This window comes from Cotesia typhae, unplaced genomic scaffold (assembly GCF_013202065.1).
Source record: "Cotesia typhae breed Kobodo isofemale line unplaced genomic scaffold, CoteBio_Ctyphae scaffold_152, whole genome shotgun sequence".
Lineage (NCBI taxonomy): Eukaryota > Metazoa > Arthropoda > Insecta > Hymenoptera > Braconidae > Cotesia > Cotesia typhae.
Genome location: NW_027423776.1, coordinates 2921518 through 2945906, shown reverse-complemented (window position 1 = coordinate 2945906; position 24389 = coordinate 2921518). Strand labels below are relative to the sequence as shown.

Here is a 24389-nt window from a genome sequence, read left to right as displayed (position 1 = left end):
TTCCGCGGATGAAAAAATTTGTCGAAATGTTTTTAGTAAGTATAAATAAAAAATATTTATTAATCTTTGTAAATTTAAGGGGATAAAGGGCTCGGGTGATTTTTAGGTATAAGCAGGACCGAGAGAGGGTAATGACGAGGATGTAGAAAGAGGGCGCTCCGCGGGTGGGTTTCACGAGGTGGGGCAGATGGTTATTTGGTAGTGGGGCGAGCCAGTGGAGGAGAGCTCGACGACGGCAAGGAGAGGTCATTGACCTGAGCGGCTCGCTGCCGGCTGCTAGAACGCTAGGCTGCTCGTTCCGCGTTCGTACCTCGTGTGCGTTTCTTATTAACTTGATACCGCGACAACTATCACAGTGTAATACACAGTACAGTACAGTACACGGTGTTATTTTTTAACTTTCCCACCCTGTAATTCTTCGGAGTTGTGTTAGATAGATGTTAGACGAAAGTCACTACGTGTCAGCACACAGCTTTCCCTCTAAGTAAGTTTGTAATAGTGAAATCTTTTTAACGTTGTCGTACGGTGAACAAGGTGATATAATAGTCACTCTCTTTTATTCTACCCTTTCCTTTTTTTTTTTTTTTGCATAAGGTACCCTGGAGGTGGCCAAGGTGCCTGTCTCTCATTAATGTGTTGTTAAATCTTTCACTGCTATTCCTCACTGCCATACAGCTCATACTCATTTTGATTATGTTACACCAGTGAAAACCTCTCTACTGATTAATCACTCCTTTTAATAATAATATATCTTCTTATTATGTTAATGACATTCGTGGTGAACAAATATTTATCACACCGTTGATATGTTGACCTTCTTCATATCAATATCATTTTAAATAATTAAATAATTAAATCTGTGATCAGTTTTAACAATAATAAAATGATAACTTGATTATAATTATCAAAAATATTGTGAGGAAAAAATACCTTTTGCGTTAGTGATTTCATTTTTAAATGTTTTAAATGTTTAAATGTTTAAATGTATAAAAAGTGAATTTAAATAATAAACAAACTTATGGGTGTTTAATGGGTTTAGTGTTTTATTAAAATTAATGGATTAAATATAAACCAAATAGTTATGGTACTTCTGGGGAATCTTTAAAAAAATCTTTAACGGTTTTGCCAACTCTGCCGTTTTGTATGTCATCACTCAAGTGACGAAATTTAAGTATAAAACAATATATGTCTTATATTATTATTATTACTGCTTACTTTTCATTAATTTCTATTTTAGTTTTTTTTTTTATATACTTTAATAAAGTTTAGAATAGTAAACTCGAGTGCATGTAAATTCAGAAGCGATAAAGACACGCGTGATATATGCTCGCCGTCGTAATAGCCGCATTTCTTCGTGTAAATATATCCTTCTTGAGAATTATGTTCCGGCTTGTATTTAGTATTGGACGGCCGTGTTCTACCAACACTCTGCTCTGCATGACCCGAGGTTCAATGAAAAAGAGAGTCTAATAAATAATAAAAGGGGAAATAAAATACTGAATCTGATCATGATCATGACCACATATATTTAACTTTGTATACATAAACATTAACATTAGTGAGGCTGATTTATCCGTAGCCGATTGAGGCGGAAGCGGAAATATATCCTAGTCTAGTTCCACGCATCTAATATATATATATATATATATATATATATATATATATATATATATATATATATATATATATATATATATATATATATATATATATATATAAAAAATTACAGATTAATTTTCTAATTTTTATTTTTATTATTTTTACTATTAATTATATTCTACTTGCGTTTTTCTAGATTATTTATCATAAATCTTAAAATAAAAATTATCGGGATGAATTGCTTTCCCTTTTGACATGTTTTTTTTTTTTTTTTTCGCGGACGTGCATCGCGTACGTGATGACGTCTTGTACATACATGTACTATATACTATAAAATAAGAAGTTGCGTATTAGAATAAGAAGTAATATGTAGAGTTAAAGGCGTCTCGTGAATGTACAAGAGAGAAGTCGGTTGCACGTGCCGTCCGAGAAAGCATGTTACCGTGACGGTACGCCAGCGAGTGGCTACGGTAACACTAACGGGAATGGGAACGGGAATGAACACGACCTAGACGGCAACCGAGAGTTGAGAGTGAGTGCAGGAAGAATTTAAAAGTGAAAACTGCGCATTATTTGTTTTTTTTTCTTAGTTTATTTCCTTAATGACAGTTCTAATCATACTTGCCATATTCAATTTGAAAAACTTTCAACATTTACAATAAATTTTATTCTTACTGATCGTTTTTTTGGTTACAATGTCATCAGAATAAAACTTTCAAAGAAAATTAACATATTTGATTTGTTTTGACGTTATGTAATGCATATCAAATTATCATTTTTGGTAAATTTAATACTTTAAAAAACAAAGTCGTTTATAAAAATGTAGTTAGGTTCTCTCCGATAGATGTCGCTACTCCCAATGCTTCTCGCAAGTCCTTGTCATTGGCATAGGCTACTTAAACAGTTTAAGTTTTATTAGGATCTATCTCTACTTTGTAAACTTTTTTTTTCCTAAATCAAAACGCATATTGGTCAATTTACTTATAAATATAATGCACATTATTTGTAAAAATAAGGATCAATTAAAGGACAAAAAAAATCATTATCTATAAAATCTAATAGTTTTTTTTTCTATATTAATAAATTTAAGAAAAAAATAGATTATTACTGCCAGTAACTAAACCATGTACTAATCATTACTATTATTATTTATAAAAAAAAACAAGTAATTTAAATTTTTTGGTAGAAAACGTCAACCCAGCTTGTAAAGTAGAGACTTCGTTCAAGCAAATTGCCTCCAAGGCAGCCGCCAGTATTTTATCGGATACCCAAATATTAGAATTTCGTGACGGTACAATTGAATATCGATTGACTTTTTAAAAAAATCACCATAAGTAGTCGCAGCCTCAGTTCAATAAAAAATACTTTCAATGTAATAATTTGACTTTTCATCCCTTATAAAATCTATAAACCGGATGAATATTAAGAATCAATGTCATAACAATTTTAATACATGTACATATACTTAAAAAATAGATGGACTCGGCGATTACTGAATCACGGGTTTAGTTGTCAGAGTGTTAGTTAACCTTCGTAGGGCAGAGTGGGCTATTCCGACCCGTATAACCTTATTTTTAATATTTTTTTTTTCATTTATATTTATATTTAATAGTTGCTATTACCATAAATTAAAAAAATATATTTTTTACATTGTTGTTTGAACAAGAGTATCACAAATATTTCGTTTCCTATTTTAGGCACGCAGGATGACGTTGTCAAGAAAAAAGTTAACCAGCCCGATAATCATTACAACTGTTAATCTTTTAACTGCTGTCAGTTGAGTGGTGGTTTTCAGTGTTGTGAACTAAAACACGTCTATTAATTAGTTCAAATAATAGTAATAATAACCATTATAATTCTTTATCAATTTCCTACGTGTTAGCAGAAAAGCTACAACGTAGAACACAACTTCTTCTTTATCACTGACATTAGCATTGATGGCAGATTATCGATTACTTAAACATGTGAGTAAATTAATTACAATTAATTATAATTTAATTTTAAATCTATTACAAGAATATTAAAAGGAACATTTTATTAAAAAAAAATAATTTTCTTATTAATTATACTATCAGCAATGATCAATGTAACACGTTGGTTAAAATTTGTGCAAACCAAAACTCTTAATGTTTTTTTATTTTTACATGTTGTATTATATCGTGGAATTATGTATCTTTATTGGTTGCGTAGTGTAAGCGTAGAGCACACAAGTGTGTATACATATGTATGATAGTGATAGAACGGTATGATATGTATACACATTGTGTTAAATAGAGTGTAGACATAGAGAGTACGTATGAGAGTGTTAGAACGAACTAAAGACCAGGAACGCGCGGTCGTTGGAGGTCAATGGCCGCAAGTTCGAGTAGCTTCGTCAAGCTTCGTCTCACGTCGGCACTAGGTCAGTGATGGAGTCACTGGCCGCCGTAAGCGTCGAGGCAATGACACCGAGGAGAACGAACGAACGAACAGAACAGAACAGAACGTAGAATAGAACGAGCAGAGTCGACTCGAGCAAAGAGTACTGTATATAGTGTATAGTGGTGATCACTCCCTCTCTTTGCTTATTACTCTTTCTACCCCCACCGTACTACAACCTACACTTACACTACTATCTACCATATTACATACTACATACTACATACTAAAAGACTAACATGACGTCCACCCTCATGTCAACAAGAGACTTGTCTTCTTTTTCATTCTTCTTATTCCTTTTTCCTTTTTTACTTATTTCATTTCATTCTTTCTGTTCTTTACTTCATACCATATATGAATTCTCTCTTTTTTTTTTTCTTTCATTTCTCTTCCGTCTCTTTATATTGATCTTGAAAAATTTTATTTTATCAATTTATAAATAAATATATACATTCAAGTTAATATTACGTTACAGTAAAGAAACTCATTAAAATTATCGAGATTTTATATAATTTTTATTTCTACATCATGAATTAAAGTAATTGAGAAGTTGATTTTCAAAAGGGTATCTTTTCATTTTTGATTAATCGAGACAAAAAACTGGTCATCTTCAATTATAAATATTTTTATTGAGCTCTTTTAATTTAGCTATAAAGTGCTATCGGTTATAAAGCTACAATTCGATTTTCATTTAAAAATCTTTATAATTCTCGAAGTACTTAATATTTAAAAAATCAAAAAACTGTTCTTTTAAAATATGAAAAGGTACCCTTTTGAAAATCAGCTCCTCAATTGTTCCACGCAAACGGTAGCGGTTTAAATACGAAATAGTTTATAATATTTACTACTCTTTTACATTATTGTTAAATTTAAAATAACTCGAATTTAATAACGATTTTTACACAGAGAAAATAAAGATTGTTGGAAAAAATACGGCGTAGTTCAAACCAGGATTCGAACTTGGATCTCCCGATCATACATTTGGTGTTCAATTACTTAAGCTAGTTCTTTCTCGCAGTCTATAGCTAAATACAGTACGGTTTATGCTACTTTTTACTCTCTAACTTACTATCTCTTATTCACTTTTACTAGTAAGTATTTTCAAATACTTTTATTTTTTATTAATTGATAAAATCTTAGAAACTATGTTGTAACAATCAATTGAACTATTTTTTTAATTTATCTGTTGCTGTTAAATGTTAGTTTACTTTTTGATAACAATTTTATTTCTAAAATTGTATTGTTCATAAATTTAATTTTTTACTTTTGTGGAAATTAAAAAAAATCTTAAAAAATGACATCTGGTGGAACAACTACCTTAAATATAATGAGAAAAAATGATTGATATATGTTTTGAATTACATATTATAAATAATAAAAATAAGGATAGTGAGCTTTAGTAAGTAGTATGTGTAGCGGTATCATGAGTAAATCTACGGAGCGTACTAATAGTGAAGTCTCACTTATAGGGTACAACGAGCGCCGCTATTTAGCTATGGATAGAATGACTCTTCCGTATTTCTTACTCTTTCTCTTTTCTTCTTCTTGGCATATTATCTTCTAGCTTCAGTTACATTACATTACATTAACTTGTTTGTACTAGACTTTCACCTCTTCGCGACTGTCGAGCAACTGTCCAACTGTTGCGCTTTCACTTCCATTACGCTTCAACTAAAGACTTTTATCCGTTTATTGATTTTTCTATATTATAACTGGAGCATGTATTAAAGATTTATAAACGTCGCTCCATCAATAATAAACTTAGCTATTATTTTTGGCTTGTAAATTTTTAAATTAACAACATACAATAAATATTGTCAATGATTTATTGTTTTTACATAATTTATCTGTCGAAAATTTGTTTAAAAGAAAAAAAAAGTAAAGAAAAATATTTTTTTAAGTAGTTCTATAAATATAATCAACATAAGACTATTGTTAATTCAAATAGTATTGGACTATAACTGAAATTCTGGTGTTGTACCGTTGGTTTACTTAAGTGTTGAGTATAAATTCCTTTTGTATCGAAACAGCTGTATATATTTAAATTAGGTTACGTTATATTATAACTAGAGACATTTGTGTATCTATTACGCCAACACTATAAGAAACTTTCTCCTGATGTGGACGATGTATTCTTCTCGGCTAATACCCTTTACTTCTTTTGTATTCTTCCTTTTCTATTAACAAATCATGGCTTATATAAGATCATATTGATCGTTATTTTTACCATTAAAGTAAATTTTTCTACAATAATATTTTTTTAATTTTTCCGAATACTTAAAATAATGTTTTTATTCATTTTTTTTTGGTGAAAATTTTTCTATAATTGTAATAAGATTCTTTTATTGAAAATCTTGACACACAGTAAAAAATTTTGCGTCATTGCGTCAAAAAATTTTCTGTTAAATATTTAATACTTTTGTGTTAAATTAACACAAAAATGTTAAACTAACACAAAAAAGTGTTAAATATTAAACATAAAAATTTTTAACACAAAAAAAAAATTAAATTAACTTGATTCAAGAGAAGAAAATCTTAAATTAAGTAAATTATTTTGAGAAATTAAATAGTCTTGAATGAGCAGAACCAATTTATGTAATTTTCACTTAGTTCGAAAAATTTTTCATTTGATTCAAAGTGATCTAATTTGTCAAAATGATTTTACGAATTTAAGATTTTACTTTTTTGAATCAAGTTAATTTTTCTAACAGAATATAAAACTCATTCCTATTGGACACTAAAACACTATAAGTAGGTGGAAAATTTAAGAAATTACCTAAATGAGAGCTTTGTAATTCAAAAGAAAAATATTTTTGCCTTTCTGTTACACAATAGTAAATTGCAGGCTAATGGACTTTTTGCTTTTTTATACACGGATAACATCAATAATTACATAGACAAAAAAAAAATTGTTTGCAAGAGAACAAATTTTCTTGGTTGAAGTAAAATTTTTTCTTCTTATACAAAACAACTTAGGCATTCCCATAAATTTTGTTGGCCTCAATGAATCTTTTTTCTACGAACATCGTAATAATTATCTAGAGATATTAGATGAAGCTTGATTATATTTCCTGAATAAAATTTATAATTAATAATATGACATGCTTACAGTTCATTATTAAATTTAATGTTCGATCGTTACTATAGTAGTAAAATAAAGTGTAATGCCGACAGTCAACGAATAAGGTTAAATCCAGGTTATTACCCTATCAAAAAATAATATCGTCCAAATTAGATCAAGCAGTCAGAGTTTTTTTCTAAAATATCTGATTTTTTATTATTATTATTAACATTAAAAATCTCGGTATCATGATTTTTTTATATAAAATAATTTTTGTTTCAAAAGTTAAACTTCAAAACGTTGAACGTTAAGGTCATTCAAAATTGTAACTGACTATAGGACTCCAAATAAAACGATCCTACAAAAAGATTAATTATTATTATTGTTGTTTAATACTTGTATTTTCGATAAATTTTTTTTTTAATAGTACACAGAAAAAAAATTTATTTGAATCAAGTAAACTATTTTGAAGAATTTCATCTTTTTCGTTTGAGTAGAAAAATTCTTAAACTAAGAAATTTTTATTGGTTTAAGTAAATTTTACTTAATTCAAGAATTTTTTATCTTGATTCAAGACACTGAAACTCTTTAAAATTATTTTCTTGTTTCAAGAATTTTACTCTTGATTCAAGTTAATTTTTTTTTCAGTGTAATAGTATTGAAAGGAAAAAAAAAACATGATAATTTTGTGGTTCTTAATTTTTATGATACAGCACTGGATCTTCACGACGAGTAACATCTCTATTCGCTGTTAAAAATACGTTGTGGGAGTTGTATCTCGACTGTAAAAATACATTGAAATGCAATAGTTTTTTTTTTTTTTTTTTTTTTTTTTTTTTTTTTTTTCCCATAGATTTAGAATTCCGTATAAGTGTATAATTAAAGATCAAATTAATCAAAAACTTTTTTTTTTTTCGGATCTAATCATAAATACTTAAAAAAGAGTGAAATAGTAATGTATGCTCAAAATCGATTATAAAATACGTAATAATCTATACAAATGTTTGTACTTGTGGTAAAGCAGAGGTCAGTATAAGTAAAATCAATGACGGGTGTATTTGGCTTATACATATTCGCATAAGCGATTCGTTCTATCATCAACTTCACTCTATTATAATACGCCTCTCGATATGATCCATGGCCCGTTGATCATCTCGTGCCCTATATATATCTATATCTATAACTATATATTTTGTATGTATATATGTATAGAGTGTATGGTATAGCACTCATGACTCTCATCACACAAGATCCGCGCGCAAACTCGCAGGCATACAACATGGGCATGGAGCAGGGTCAATGACTGGAGCGGGAGAGAGACGACACACTTCGTTCGTATTTACACGTATATAAATATATATACATATATATAAATATGATATACATTGCTCTTTGACGCGTGGGAGTTATTAAAAGCCGAATGTTGAGTTTGAAAAAATTTACTGAGTTGTTTCCACTATTTGATTCTGTTTCTCTTCCTCGTTTTTTCGATTCTTCCATGACCTTTTTTTCATGCATCATATATAAATAATTTTTGTCATGCTAATGTTATTAAATATTTTTGTTTATGATTTTTGATTTCCACTTTTTTTTAATTTTATAGATAACTCTTATAATCGCTTTCACGTTAGAATTATGAATTATCTATGAACCATACGCAAATTCTTTGCTGTTATTGAAATAATAAAAACTATTTATATCGAGTTTAAAACTTTATTATTGCTTACAGAAATTATTTTAAAAATATTAGATGATTTCAAGGTAGCTGTTTCAACAGATTAATTTTCTGAGAGTTCTTTCAATTTACACAGATTATTGTTGAAGGATTCAGCGCAATCTGATGAAAAATTAAATTTATGAACAACAGAAGTATAAAATATACCGTATTTATCACGCTATGGTCTGCGAGGAAGAGCTAACTTAAGTAGTTGAACATTAAATATATGATCGGGAGATCCAGGTTCGAATCCCGGTTGTAATCGTCCCCGAATTTTTTCAACAATTTTTACTTTCTCTGAGTAAAAATCAATACCAAATTTGATTTATTTAAAAATTAATATTACTTTTGAACAATAATATAAAAGAGTAATAAATATAATAAATTATTCCTTATTTAGTACACAGAAAAAAAAATTCACTTGAATCAAGTAAATAGTTTTGGAGAATTTCATTTTCTTGGTTTAAGTAACAAAATTCTTAGTTTAAGTAAATTTTATAATACTGAAGTTGACAGATATTACAAATTTTTTTTTTAATTTTATAGCAATTAAATTATTAAAAAAAAAGTTTCACATGTAAAAATTAATAAAAATTACAAGGGAAAATTTTTAGAAGCATTTTTTTATCATAATTAATTTGTTAAATTAACTGCTGACCGCTAACTTCAGTATCATAAAATTTTACTTGATTCAAGAATTTTTCATTTTGATCCAAAACCATGAAACTCTTCAAAATTATTTTTTGGTTTAAGAATTTTTCTCTTGATTTAATTTAATTACGTTTTCTGTGTACGCTATAGTTTGTGTAGAACAATTTAAAATTACTCTAATGTAATTTGAAATAAAAAATTGAAGAGAATACACACGTGACAATAAAATGACAAATGACATTTAGGCTCGTTACAGAAGACTTTAGTTTTAAAAATAAAAAAAGTGAAATGAAACATATAATATATGTATACGTCAATTATCATTACGGATGAAGGAAGCCTATTTTGCGGGAGTCATCGTAACAGCTAGTAGGTCAGCAGTGAAAGTACCCAGAAGCAGCATGATTGCAGCTGCAAAACAAGTAAAGAGAAGAAGGGGCAACGCTGAACATTCTCGCACTTCCTGGTATATCATAACCAGCTTTATGATTACATAGAATTTACACCAGTGAACCTAGAAGTATCTAAAATTAAAAAATACTATTCGATTGATTAAAAAAAAAAAATTTTAATCATTATAAAATATATTTTAGTGGATTTTATTTATTTAATTTTATTATTTAAACGCATTTATCTCAATATAGTTACACTAAATGTTTTCTTTTAGAATGTCTGTTTCTTTATTATTCTCTTTATATCTTCGACGACTGTATCTTCTTCACCTTCGTCCTTTTATTTTTTTTTTCTTATATCTTTTCTTCCTTGAGTCCGGAGTTAAGGACGGGCATTGACCTCGAAGGCATCGTATTGCACCAAAATACATCGTTGGTAGTTGGACGCGCCGCTACTATACAGATATGTCATCTATATCACTCGGAAGAATTAAATTTATTAGAAGACGAGAGCATCAATAACATTAATTCAATTCGAAGCGCAATTGACAGCAACAATATATGTAAATAAATAAACGATAAAAAAAATGATTTATTTTCGAAATAAATTTATGCCGAGACTTGAAAGCTCATGTACATATGAAAGACGTCAACAATGTATAAGCTTGAACAAATATTAAATTATTATTAAACGATATTGACTGTGAGACGAATCATGAAAATTGAGTAAAAAGTTTTAATAAGAAAACAATTGAATGAAAATTCGATACAACAATACCGACTATGATTGAACTTTATCGTACTGGAGTTGCCAAAAGGAGTTCAACAACCTCTGGATGCACTCCAAGACGCTTCTTCTCCCCCCTACCTCTAATATATCTCCCTCCATTTTCTCTCCGACAAGCCGATCGATAGTGCCTGACCGTGAAAATGCGGGAAATGTGCAGCAGCGCTCTCCTACGCTCTCATTGGATATCAAGTTTGATAAATATATATATATATATATATATATATATATATATATATATATATATATGTATTTTTATTTATAAACGTTTGTATAGGTTATCTATAAACGTTTTATACAATTTAATTTCAATTACACACTCCCTCTGTTCCTCTTCCCCTTGGTATTCCCCTCAAATAATAACTTGATAATATTTGATAAAAAGTATCATTGAAAGAGCAATGTCGATTATAGGAAGGTCTTGGTTATTTTTTGTGCTTGTTACAGATGTAGAATTATCGTGATGGTGCCATCTTTTGTGCGCCACAGTGGCTTATCGTCTAGGCTAGGTTCTGAACCCAAAGCACACTCAGAGAGATCCAGTTCCATCTGATGGAGTGAGCTTGTGTGTGTGGGCGATATATACTTCAAAATATATGTGTCCATATGTGTGTGGATATCGCAACGTACCAACACATTTCAAATTGTTGTCGTATTAGTGTAGAGTAGACGGGTTGTTGACCTCCGATTTGCTTTCCTTTACTATCTTTACGTGTAGATACACGTATTTCGATCTACACAAAATACATGTCATTATAATTTTACTCCTTTATTATAATCTATTTTTTTCTTAATGCCCTCATTCTCAATATCTACATCTATAATACAATCACTTATTTTTTCTCTCAATTATGTTATATAGATTTTGATAAAAATTTTTGGCAATACTTTCACACCTTTTTCATGACAATGTATAAATTTTTTCCACTTAAAACCGTATGTTTCAACAGAAGTTATTTTGAAGTTGTAAACTATTGTGAAGCAGATATATTTTGTAGTTGCATGTTATAAAATTAGGAAGACAGCATTGACGTTAAAGAAGATATTGATTTAAAACAATTTTTAGCTTCAATGTTTTACTTTATTATTAATACCTAGATAATCTTGAAGATTTTTTTAGAATTGTGATTGCTTAATGAAATCAACACTTTTTTCTACTCTAAAAAATGGAATAATTTATGTAAATTCATGAATCGATTATTTCTAATATTTTACAATAAATTTTTTTATAAAAACAATAATTTAAGTTATTTAATGCCTGAAATTATTAATTTCGATTTTTAATAACAATGATCTAATTAATATAAGTTATTCTAAAAATTGATGCATCATCTTTAAATGGTTGATGAAAATTTTGGGACTTTATTTGAATCCAAAAATCTTTACAAAATTCAATCTTTAGCATATCGAATTAATTTCTATCATGATTCCGCTAATGAGCCAGAAAAAATAAAAAAACACATGCACTGATAAAAATAATTAATTTGAATCAAGACAATAACTATTGCACCAAGATGACTTCATAGATTTCATTTATCCTGAATCAAGTAAAATTGATTTTATTAAAAAAAAATTTTTACGTTCAAGTTTTTGTTTGCTTGATTTAAGACAAAATGATTTTCTTATGATAAGATATTTTTCTCAACTTAACTTTATTTTTTTTAAGAGTTTTTGATTTTTTGTGACCAAAAATAGGTGCAGCCATATCTTTATATAACTTTAAAGATTAAATTTAACCTTTGTATTTATTAAAAAAAAAATAATTGGGATTTGTACCAATGATAAAAAAAAAAAATAAAAAATATTTGATTTTGGCACTATAAAAATAACAAATAATGAATTATATAAATAATCTAATAAACTGATTTTTTGAAGTTATAGTAATTTTTCAAATGATCATAAAAATAAATCAGCAAACAAGTAATCAGAATAATGATAATAATATTAATGTTATATGAACGTAAAAAAAGCTTTCATAAGTATGTAAACAAACGACAGGAGACTATAGTGGGGTTAGCTTGCGAGGTCACTGACCTCGGGCGTCAAGAGCGTCAGAGAGGGTACGGCAAGGTGGGGAACGAGAGGGTGCAACGAGAAGGGATGTTCAGTTACATCGACCGGCTCAGCTGTGCACAACCCCTTCTACTTTTCTCCTATGCTCCTTGATTATCGCTTCCTCTCTCTTCTCTGCTCTGTGCATCAGCTTTTTGCCCCTTTGGTGTGCCCGGACCTCGCGCAACCACCAAATCGACGCGTCGTTCTCCAAGGAGACACTACGGTACTGTGAACGTGACCCTCAAAACTACAACGCGTCGTCTATCGTCAACCTATGATAATAACCTTTCAATCTTGTCATCTTAATAGATAAAGTACACACCCATAATATATTTATTTTCTTCAAATTAAATTCATTTTTTATTCACAGTTAATGTTAATTATAATTTACACACACTCAAAATATATACATAAATATCTATAAACAAATATTTTATCTTTTAGTGGATCTTTTTACACATCTTTAGAGACACCTGAGGCAAATAAATAGAAAATTTTTCTAAATATTAGAATATAATACTATTTTTGTTATCCAATAGATAAAAAAATTTTTCCATTAAAAATATTTATTCATAGCTTTCAGAAGAAGATAGAGCAGGTTGATTACTTTCTGTATATTGACACATATGTGAATATTTACACACATGCACGACAGAATCTTTGAATCTTGAAATGTCTTTTAAGTGTCGGTACTGATAAAACGAAGAAACTTGATTTGAGAGAAAAAATCTTTAATCAAGATCATTTTGAAGAATTTTATTATTTTAAACCTAAAGCAAAAAAATTTTAAAGCCAAGAAATTTCTTAGGTTAAAACAAATTAAACAAATTGTAGTTGGTTCAAGAACTTTTCTATTTAATTTCAGATATTCAAATTTTTCGAAATGATCGTTTAAGTTCAAGATTATTTCTCATAAATCGTTAATTTCATTTTTAGTGTAGAATTTTTCTTCAGACATTTAAATATGTATTATAAGTGAAAGTATAGAACAAATTTTTTTGAAAACTTGAGTTTCAGATACGAATCATACTCATAAAAATTCAAAACAGAACTCAGAAGGCTTCACAAATGGTACCAAGTGTTATAAATAGAAAAATTAGACAAATGGATATTTATTTGAATTAAATGTATTTGAGCTACCTCTCGCCACCTATCGACTGTCAGGAAACGATTTGCGAAACTCATATTCGAAATAAAAAAAAAAACATAAACAATATTTTTCAAATTTATTTACTGATTTGTAAATTATTCAAAAAAATTAATTAAAAAAAATTGTTTTTTATGGTTTTTGACAAAAGTAACATCTATTATTGATGTAATTAATAATTTAAAAGTTTTAGATTACTATCCTAAAGCTACTTATCAATCTCGAAATCAATGTAGTATATTATTATTGAACTGTTAAAAAAATTTTTGAACAATTTTATATTTCTAGCCATTCGAGATCTACTTTGCCGATTGAATTTACGCTTTCACCAAGTATTAGTCTAGCTTTGAGATAGTGACCTTTCCCATTGTCGCACAGAGAGTACAGTATTGAGATGGAAAAAGTCGGTTGATTTATAAAATTTATAAAACACACTTAGTCTACACATAATAAATGCTTGAATTAAATTTTAGTAATAACAAAAAAATAATCAAAATCATGATAACTTTCAAAAGTAAAACTTTATCAAGTATTGATTTTTTTTAATTTTATTAATCCTCGGATGATCTAGACAATTATTTATTAATATAATTAAACAAAATTTATATTCTTTTTTTCTTATTTTTTTGTTTTAAGCCGCATAAACTACTAAGGTCATGAGCGACTATTAAATATAAAACATTTAAATATTGAAAAATATTAATTGGAGTACGCCGGGCTCGAACCCGGTTCAATGCTTTGGTAAGAAAGAGCTGAATCTGATAGGCTTTTTTGTTTATATGTATATTCATTCATTTCTAATTTAGAAATAGATAACCAAGTGTTTAGAAAGTGATTCTTCTTCTTAATTCTTTACATTCAAATTAAATTTTGGCTGCTATTGAATTTATCAAACATAAAATTTTTTCATACAAATATTGAAAAATACAATTACTGTTTGTTCATTAAGTAAAATATAGATTATCATTACGGTGGAGACTCAAAAAAAAAAAAACATTTAAAAAGAACGTCAACAAATTCATTAATTTTTTATATTTTAGGGTTTCATTGGATCAATTTGGTTACTTTGCCAGCTGGCAAGTTGTCTGAGCCGAACAAGATCTATAATTTGCATTCTGTGTTTTAAATTATGTAATACTACTTATCTATTTTTTATAACATTAAATATTTTCAGACATTATGATTAAATTTAGCAAATTATTTCTAGTACATGATTCTATTTTTGAAGTACTGCAGAAAATTTCCGTGTAAATTTAATTTTTTTAAATTAAAATAGAACTTAGTACATAAAAAAAAAAAAAAAAAAAAAAAAAAAAAAACAGAATTTTTTCTAAAGTAAACAAATGACGACAAAATTTAAAATATTATATCTGAATACAAAAAGAGAAAAAATAGTTTAGATAGATTATTAATAGTTTTGAATTATATTTAAATTTTGTTCAAAATAAGTCAAAATTATGGAAAAAAAAAAAAAGTCATGTTTTCAGACCAGAATACTTCTTTAACACCTGTAATGATAGGAACAGTAGAATCTAATTCAAGATCAAGAAATCATTTTAAAAAATTTCTTCGTCTTAAATTCAAGCAAGCAAATTCTTAAGCTAAATTTACTTGAGTAAAAAAAAATCTTTTGGTAAGACAACAAGTCTTTCTTGATTCAAATTAATGCCCGAAAATTTTACAAAATCATAAAGGTTTACTTTAATCGAGAATATTTTGAGAAATGATTAATACAAATTGATTACAAGAAAATTTTACTCAAACTCACAGTTTTAATTATCTCAAATATTTTCTTGAACCAACAATGGTTGTTTTAGAACAAAAAATTTTTCTTAGTTAAACATTTATTCTCTCGAAATAACTTCCCTATTAGTGTACGCGTGCAATAAAATAATTAATATTGATTAACAAAAAACATAGTAACTAATAAAACAAAGTTTGCATAAATAGTTAATATAAAAGTATTTATATAAATAAAATATATTTTCAAGGTATATACCTTCACATTACTTTCGATCTTTGCCTACTGGAGCGATAATTGGGACACGCGTCTATAGTTAAACGTTGACTCGTTATCTGGGACACGTATCTCATGCATCTAAGCTCATATAAATGTCCAAGGTTATCGTTTTATATTTATAGAATATTTATTAACATTATTATATTAAATCGTAGAGCATTACGCTTCTTAATTTTGTTTACTGATTTAAGATATTATGCAACAATTAGAGGTTTATCAAAAATCAGTGTAGTTTTATAAATTTACAATCTAGTCGTTGGTGATCATCTAGTTGATGGATCAATGTGGGTCAATTGTTTATTTGTGATTGTTATTATAAAAAAAATAATAAAATGTTTGACAATGCGACAAAGTGAAGGGTGTACATACGAACACGGAAAAGAGAGGAGCATTAAAGTGACAGACGTAGTGAGTATTAGAGGGTGAAAGAGTCAGTATATACAAGAGGAGAGTGTTGTGTTTATTGAACCCGGAGCAGTATCGAGCCACTACCCCCAACAGTGCTCGGACACGTCCAACTCTTTTTATCCATTAGTTTATATACATATAGTATAACGAGAGAATTCTCGTCCCGACCTGCCACAAGACGTTTCACTGTGCGCAGAACCAACGAGTATTTACAATTTTAACGCATGCGCAATTGTCACCCCTTACAAACGTCATAGCTTCCCTCCCTCTTGTACTCGTGACGATTTTTAGAGCGGCGGGGATGCTAGAGGATAAATACATTTGTAGTGGGGCTTTACGACATACGAATGGTCATAGTAAGAGGCGGTGCAATGAGGTGCATTTCCAGGTGGGAGATTTTCTCCCTCTCCCACTTTTACATTTGCTATTACCGAACTATTTTTTTTTTTACTTTTTATGTTAGACTATTTTAATCTTTTATGTTATTTTTTTCCTACCAAATGATGCACTGCCCTTATGCTTTCTCGTATCACCGTAAACTATGTTTTTTAATTTTTATCTAACTTTGAAAAGTAATATTTCTATGAATAAATCCAAAAATTAATGGAATTTTTAATATTTGAGGTAGTCCTTCAATTACAAACAGATTTTTAGGATAATAATAACATGACAGTGTTTTACAAAAATAAATTTCCAAATAGAATGATAAGCAGCGCAGTCATTCTATTTGATTTTTAGGATATTTTAAATTTAAAGTCTGAATTTTTAAGACTCTTAAGCATTGCGCTATACGGGACACCGAAAAATTGTATATACTAGGAATTCAAATTGCGCGCATACGCGCGCCTTAATTTCGACCAATAAGGAATCGGGGACCATATTTTTTCGATATTTCGATATATTTCGATACTAACCAACTTCAACTCAGTCATGAATTTTATATTATAGTAATAGTAATAATCATTATAATTGAAAAATTATTTTCTAAGATTGTTGTGAAGAACTACTCTAATACTAAATAACAACTGAAAAGTTTAATTGATGGTAGCAACATGGTTTCTAAGAAATTAAAAATAAATAAATAAATAAATAAGTAAAGTGTTAGAAAATATTAATGAGTCAATAGCTTGGATTCTACCGTATTTTTTTCAACAATCTTTACTTTCACCGAAATTAAATTTGATGTTTTTGAGAACTAACATTAATTTTAAATAATTGACTAAAAAAAAAATTATTATTTCTACAAAAATAAAAAGTATTGTGATATCAAAAATACCAGAATTTTGTTCGAAGCAATGCTAAGTTTAATTTTGATCATAATACACTGCGTGATAATACTGCAGTTCAATTAAATATTGTCCACAATTAATTAATATTGTAAGAATATAAATAATAAACATTTATTATTTCACTGCTTATTTTACTTTTTATCAATTTTAACAGTGTACTTTTAAACAGTATACGTATAATTCTGAGCAGAATACAATGTGTTATTAGTAGAGCAATACTAATTTCTGTTGTCAGAACAAGAAATATTGTTAGTTGAAAAATACTGTTTTTCAGTGAATCTTAAGAGAGTAGGAAATATCATAAACTATACCGTTTTAGAATTCCACAGTTTGTATGGAACAACTGTTTCAATAAGGTTAAGAAAGTTATGTCTTTTCTTCTGATTACACGACTCGTAAAGCATTAAAGAGTGCTCTAACACAGAAAAATTTCGTTTGTTTCGTTCCCGCAACTACTTTCGTTACGCTATTGTTAGCTTACGGAAACAAAGTAATCAAGGTTAATTTAATTCTTTGATTTTTCAAAATTGATTGTGCATTATAGAAACAAAAATAACATCAACATAAACCAATACTTTTTTTCTGTCAAGCAATATAAAAAAATTTTTAGCTTGAAAACACGATTATTTGATAAATATCCACTGTTTAGGTTAATTTCTTTTTTTTTTGTAAATTTTTGTCCATAAAAGATTTATTATTTAAAATTACTTTTTAATTCAGCATCGTTTAATTACAATTTTAAAAATTAAAAAAAAAAAAGTGATATCAGTTTTTGATAAATATCGGTAAATTTTTTTTCCTTACGTCCATGCGCTATAATCCCAGTTTAGTAAGTAACGAAAAAACCGCGGAATTAAAAAACAAATATTAAAGTTGAAATAGAAATAATACAATAAATCGACAATAATAAAATCTCTTTTTTTGCACTTAATAAAAATAAATAATATATTTTTTATTAACAATTATACTAGGATTATAAGTAGTAGACTTTTTAATTTCTCAAACTCTTTTTATTCTTCGCTGTTTGTTTTATACACATTAAATTTTATTGCGAACAACAAGACTGGATTACGTAATAAGTGTCGGCATACAGCCCGATGACAACGCTAACTATACGACCTTCCTCTATGGAAAAGATAAATCCGAAATAGCAACGACCCGAATCTAGGTCAACGTGCATTTACACCGACTGCAAGCTTTTGTGTAGTTGAAAAAAAAAAATTACTATACATACTAGATAATTGTTGAACAATTGAATATTTTAATATATTTTTTTATAAATAAGTATCGTTCTCTGGGATAAAAAAATAAAGTCGAAGCAAGGGTACGAAGTTAATATAAATAATATTTGGGGTAGGTCGGGCGAAAGCACTGCGCTTGGTTATCAAGTCGAGGACAGCTTGTGTCGAGTACAAAGAAAGAGAAAAAAGAAGGGAAATTGTTGATGAGGGAAAAAGAGACAAGTGATAGTCGGTAGAGTACGGTGATAGAGAAACAAATACAAGTGTCGAGCGAGAAAGAGTTAGAGTGGGAGAGAGGACAGAATAGAAGGATGAGATAGAAGGGTAACGGAAGGCGGGAGTGCCAAGTGAGCTTGCAGCGTTCTTCAACCTTTGCCCTAGAATGCCCCGCTCTTATTATTATATTTATATATGTATACACTTGTGTATGCACCGTTTATTCTAGTTACTATTATACGCCCTCTATACCTTTTACTCTCGTGTTTAAATTCCAATGTAACATAAAAGACAAGGATCAATTAAAAACTTTATTGCATACGAGTCGTTGTACTGCCACTACACGTTCAATTGCATCATCTGTCCTTGATTATATAACTAAAAAAATTAACAAAAAAAAAAAAAAAACAGCAACAATTTTTAATTTTTTTTATTTAAAATATTATTTTTTACGACTAATTTGAGAGAGATATTATCGATTTATTATAATTATACAAGATTATTGTGCTTTGTTCTGGGAGAAATTTTTAAGCACAACAAATATTTATTTATATAATACAATACATAGACACATGCACACACATGCTATAATAGCAGTGTAGTATTATGTAGAAGAGGATTGGTCGGTGGGGCGAGGCAGCAAAGCGTGCCTAGGCGCTCTGTGACGACTGACCTAGTTACTCTGAGGAGGTAATGACCGATACTGCACCGAACCCTCCTGGAACATACAGCGCTCCGCCTCACTTCTACTCCCTACCGTTGTTATATTACCCTTCCTCTTCCTTCCTACTCGTCGCGTGATCAACAAGGTGAAGAAGCAATCCACTGCTCACTTTTTTTTTTATCTTTAAATTATAACTTTCAACGTAATACATCAGTTTATTATTATTATTATTATTATTATTATTATTATTATTATTATTATTATTATTATTATTATTATTATTATTATTATTATTATTAATACGCAGTGCGCTCTTTTTATTTTATTATTTTACAATTAAATTTTATTTTATAATTATTAACAAATCTATTGTTAATATATTAGTTATAGTGGATATAACTATAATAAATGTTAAGTATATTGAATAGAAATATGACTAGACTGTGAAAATTACCAAGATCTGGGTCAAGTGATGTTTAGAATCCTTGAATCTGAGCGAGTGAGAAAAAAATCATCTAACATATTTTATACACATATATTTATTGTAAATAAAATCTTAAAGAAGTCACAAATGCATAAAATATTGTATGACCTCGATGATTCATATATTATTATTAATATCATTATTGTTGTTATTATTATTATTAGACAATATCTTTATTTTTTGCAACAAATAATAATTCTAGCTAGAAACTGGCAGAGTTAAGTCTGCACAGAGTAGAGTTGAAGTTGAGCAGTAATTTAAAGATTTAAAGGACAGTCTTCACACGTTGCACTTGCAGTTTTATTTTGTAGGTCAGAGTCAAGTTTCCTCTATTGCGTCGCACTGTTGGCTTTTATTAACACTCACTAATGTATCACTTACCAATGTAATTTTTATTTATTATGTATATACATATTTAACATGCTAATGCAAATATTCTCCATGTGTACAATTGTATATTGCATCTGTAGTTGCATTTATCTATTTACTATGTGTGCTTATGCATACGCAAGCGCTTCAATTAAATGAAAACAAAAATGTTAATTTGCAGACGCAATGGCGAAACAAATAACCATAGTTGATTGTCAGTCATTATTGATAACAAACTAGGCCGACAAAAACTATTCGATAACTTCTATTATAACTGGGCGAAAAAATAGGCCTTGAAAGATTACAGAAAGAGCTTTGACTTTACTTATATTGTATTACACATATACACAAGCATATATACCATGCACTAGAGTGTATCGAAGAAATCGACGATTTTTTATTCTAAATGATCTTGAATATGTTGAAAATAAAAAATTAATCTTTTAGAATTTGAACCCTTAATATTGATGTTTAATCACAATTTTCCGATTTACATTGAAGATGTAAAAAATTTTTTATTTTATATCTCATTTTTGTACACAGAAAAAAAAAAATTTCTTGAATCAAGAAAATTATAAAGAAGACCAAAGTTATTTTGGAGCAAGAAAAAATTTTCTTGGCTTAAAAAAATTTAACTTTTTTTCTTTCTGTGTAGGCAGCGTATCGGAAAGACCAATACATAATTTTTTAAGAAATTAAATGTTCTAAACAAAAATTCTCTCATGATTTTTTGATAAATTTATCGGTCAAGACAAACCTATGATTATAATAGTAATTTTTCTATTAAAATGTCTCCATGCGACCTGTTACTAGTACAATTACTTTAGCATAATATGAATTATAAAAATAAATACTCGGAAACACGTACATGTATATATCTGTATGAACAAATATACATGTTAACCACTGGTTAAACTACTACTTATAAAGATCGAGTTTATGTATATAGCTGTCTTACAGGTCGATGTATTCTCGGTTGTTTATTTAGGCCACTCGTGGAGAATCGACGATTCATATATATATATATATATATATATATATATATATATATATATATATATATATATTAGGGTGGGTCAAAAAAATCGAATAATTTATTTTTGACTTTATACTCTGAAAAATAGGTTCGTAGACACCTAAAAAGAATTCTCTCCAAGTATAAGCTCTTAATTATAACGGAAGGTCCTCCGCTTTGCGGGTTTCTATTTTTTCGAATAATCAGATAAAAAAATTTATATCTCGCTTCCAACTGCTTGGAAAAATATTCCGTGGCATAGATTTTGTGAGAAATTGAATGCTTTACAAAAAAGGTCTCTTATGACTTTTTCAAAAACTCAACCGATTAAAAGATATTCATAGTTGAAGTTTGGCTATTTTAAGGAAAATATTCGTTTTTATTATGAATTTTATAAGTCGATGAAAAAAATTATTTCGGATTGCGGAACTCATGATTTTGTAGGAAATTTACTGCTCTACAAAAATGGTCTCTTATGATTTTTGATTAAGTGAAGCCGTTACGAGATATTCATCGTCAAACATTAACGAATATCAATATTTCCAGTTTTTGATCAATAATTCGATAAATTTTAATTTAAACTATGAGTTTCAGGAAAATTTACATAAATTTGAGTTTCGATCGATAAAGAAATGTTATAAACAATTTTTTTAATATTGTTTTCAGTCTTGAGCTTGTTTGATTGCATTAAAACAAGAAATTAGAGCATTTTTTCGACATATAGCCAATGATTAGTTTAATTTGAAGTGAATGACATATTTCTTTGTCAAATTTAATATGAAAAGTATTGAATCAAATGAGAAACAACCAGTATTTAACTTTTTTATAGATAAATTTTTTATTGAATTATCAATTGCAATATAATTGTCTATATTTTTAACATAACAGTACGCTATTACTATAAATAATTTCTTTTATTACAATTTGGGAATGTTTTTTGATGTTCTTTGACAACTTGCAATAAGTACTGGAATTGTTCTTCATTTTTTGTCAAGCATTGATTATATTCACTGACTAATGCAACAGCTCGCTCTGCTGAATCATTGACAACTTTTAGTTGTTGAAAGTATTCTTTATTTTCGAGATAACTCTCATTAGTAGGCCATAATTCAACATCGACATCAAGAAAGTCATACGGTAGATCGAAGATTTTGAAAAGATTTAATGACTTTTTAGACACAAAGTCACTCAGAGTTCTCTGCGCCAATGAATTCAAATCTTTTTAGCAATTACAAATCTTTTAGCTTTAGAATCTGTACCTTCACGAGTATTAACAGCTTCAACAATACTTTTTTACTTCTAATGGAACGCCATCGTCAAACAGTGATAAAATGGCAAGTTCATCGCTCAAATACCATAAGTGCGAAATCATTTTTTCACACGTAGCTGAAGAAATCAAAGGATTGATATGTTTGTACTCCAATAAATTTTTCATAAACTGCAAGTCATGATAAGCAGCAGTTGTTGCAGAAGTTGATGAAAACCAAGCTTTTAAATACAATGTGACTATAAAAATACAGAAATGACGAAGACCATGCAATTCTTTCTGAGAGAGTTTGAATTCATCTCTGAATAGATACATTTTCAAACTATAAATGGCCTTAGCCATCCATCTAGCATGATGAACAGCACCAGGACGTTTGAAAGAAATCTTTTCTTGAGGCATTTCTCCAAGGAAAATCAATGATAATTCCAATAATTCTTTATCTAACTTATTATAACATTTCTTTATCGATCGAAACTCAAATTTATGTAAATTTTCCTGAAACTCATAGTTTAAATTAAAATTTATCGAATTATTGATCAAAAACTGGAAATATTGATATTCGTTAATGTTTGACGATGAATATCTCGTAACGGCTTCACTTAATCAAAAAATCATAAGAGACCATTTTTGTAGAGCAGTAAATTTCCTACAAAATCATGAGTTCCGCAATCCGAAATAATTTTTTTCATCGACTTATAAAATTCATAATAAAAACGAATATTTTCCTTAAAATAGCCAAACTTCAACTATGAATATCTTTTAATCGGTTGAGTTTTTGAAAAAGTCATAAGAGACCTTTTTTGTAAAGCATTCAATTTCTCACAAAATCTATGCCACGGAATATTTTTCCAAGCAGTTGGAAGCGAGATATAAATTTTTTTATCTGATTATTCGAAAAAAATAGAAACCCGCAAAGCGGAGGACCTTCCCGTTATAATTAAGAGCTTATACTTGGAGAGAATTCTTTTTAGGTGTCTACGAACCTATTTTTCAGAGTATAAAATCAAAAATAAATTATTCGATTTTTTTGACCCACCCCTAATATATATATATATATATATATATATATATATATATATATATATATATATATATATATATATATATTTTAAAAACACAAAAGAACAAACAATTTAAAAAAAAAAATAATTGAACTTCACAATTTTCTAAAAAATTTATAAACATTTTTTAAAATTTATTAAAATTGTGATTATCAACTTTTTTTTTTAATTCTTAATTTTTCTATGTATTTTTCCAAAAAAATATATCAATAAAATCAATTAAAAATTTCGTTGAAAAAAATGAAAATTAAAATGGTTGACCCTTGTATGTCCTTGTAAAATGGACCCCACTTGTAAATGTTTACCAAAACAAAATTTTACTTTCGATGAATTTACAAATTTAAAAAAAGTCACGTGTGAACCTTAGAAATTTTTGAATTAAGGTAATTTTTGGAAAATTTTCTTGAAATATGATGATCTAATATATTTTCATGTACGAGAGACTATATAAAAAAATGACTTCAGAAATAAAAAATAAACCTATAGGGTATCAATGTTTTCAAAATTCATAGTTCTACTGTAAAATAA

At 28.3% G+C, this 24389-nt stretch overlaps 1 protein-coding gene across 1 annotated transcript in view; it reads left to right on the top strand.

Annotated features, from left to right (window-relative positions):
• The first annotated feature begins 3435 nt into the window (after positions 1 to 3435).
• Positions 3436 to 24389, top strand: part of Hr4 (nuclear hormone receptor 4) — a 44296-nt gene continuing 23342 nt past the window's right edge. Inside the window, exon 1 of the mRNA XM_074255826.1 lies at positions 3436 to 3563. The gene's annotated coding sequence lies outside the window, so the exon portion shown is untranslated. The remainder of the gene's footprint in view (positions 3564 to 24389) is intronic.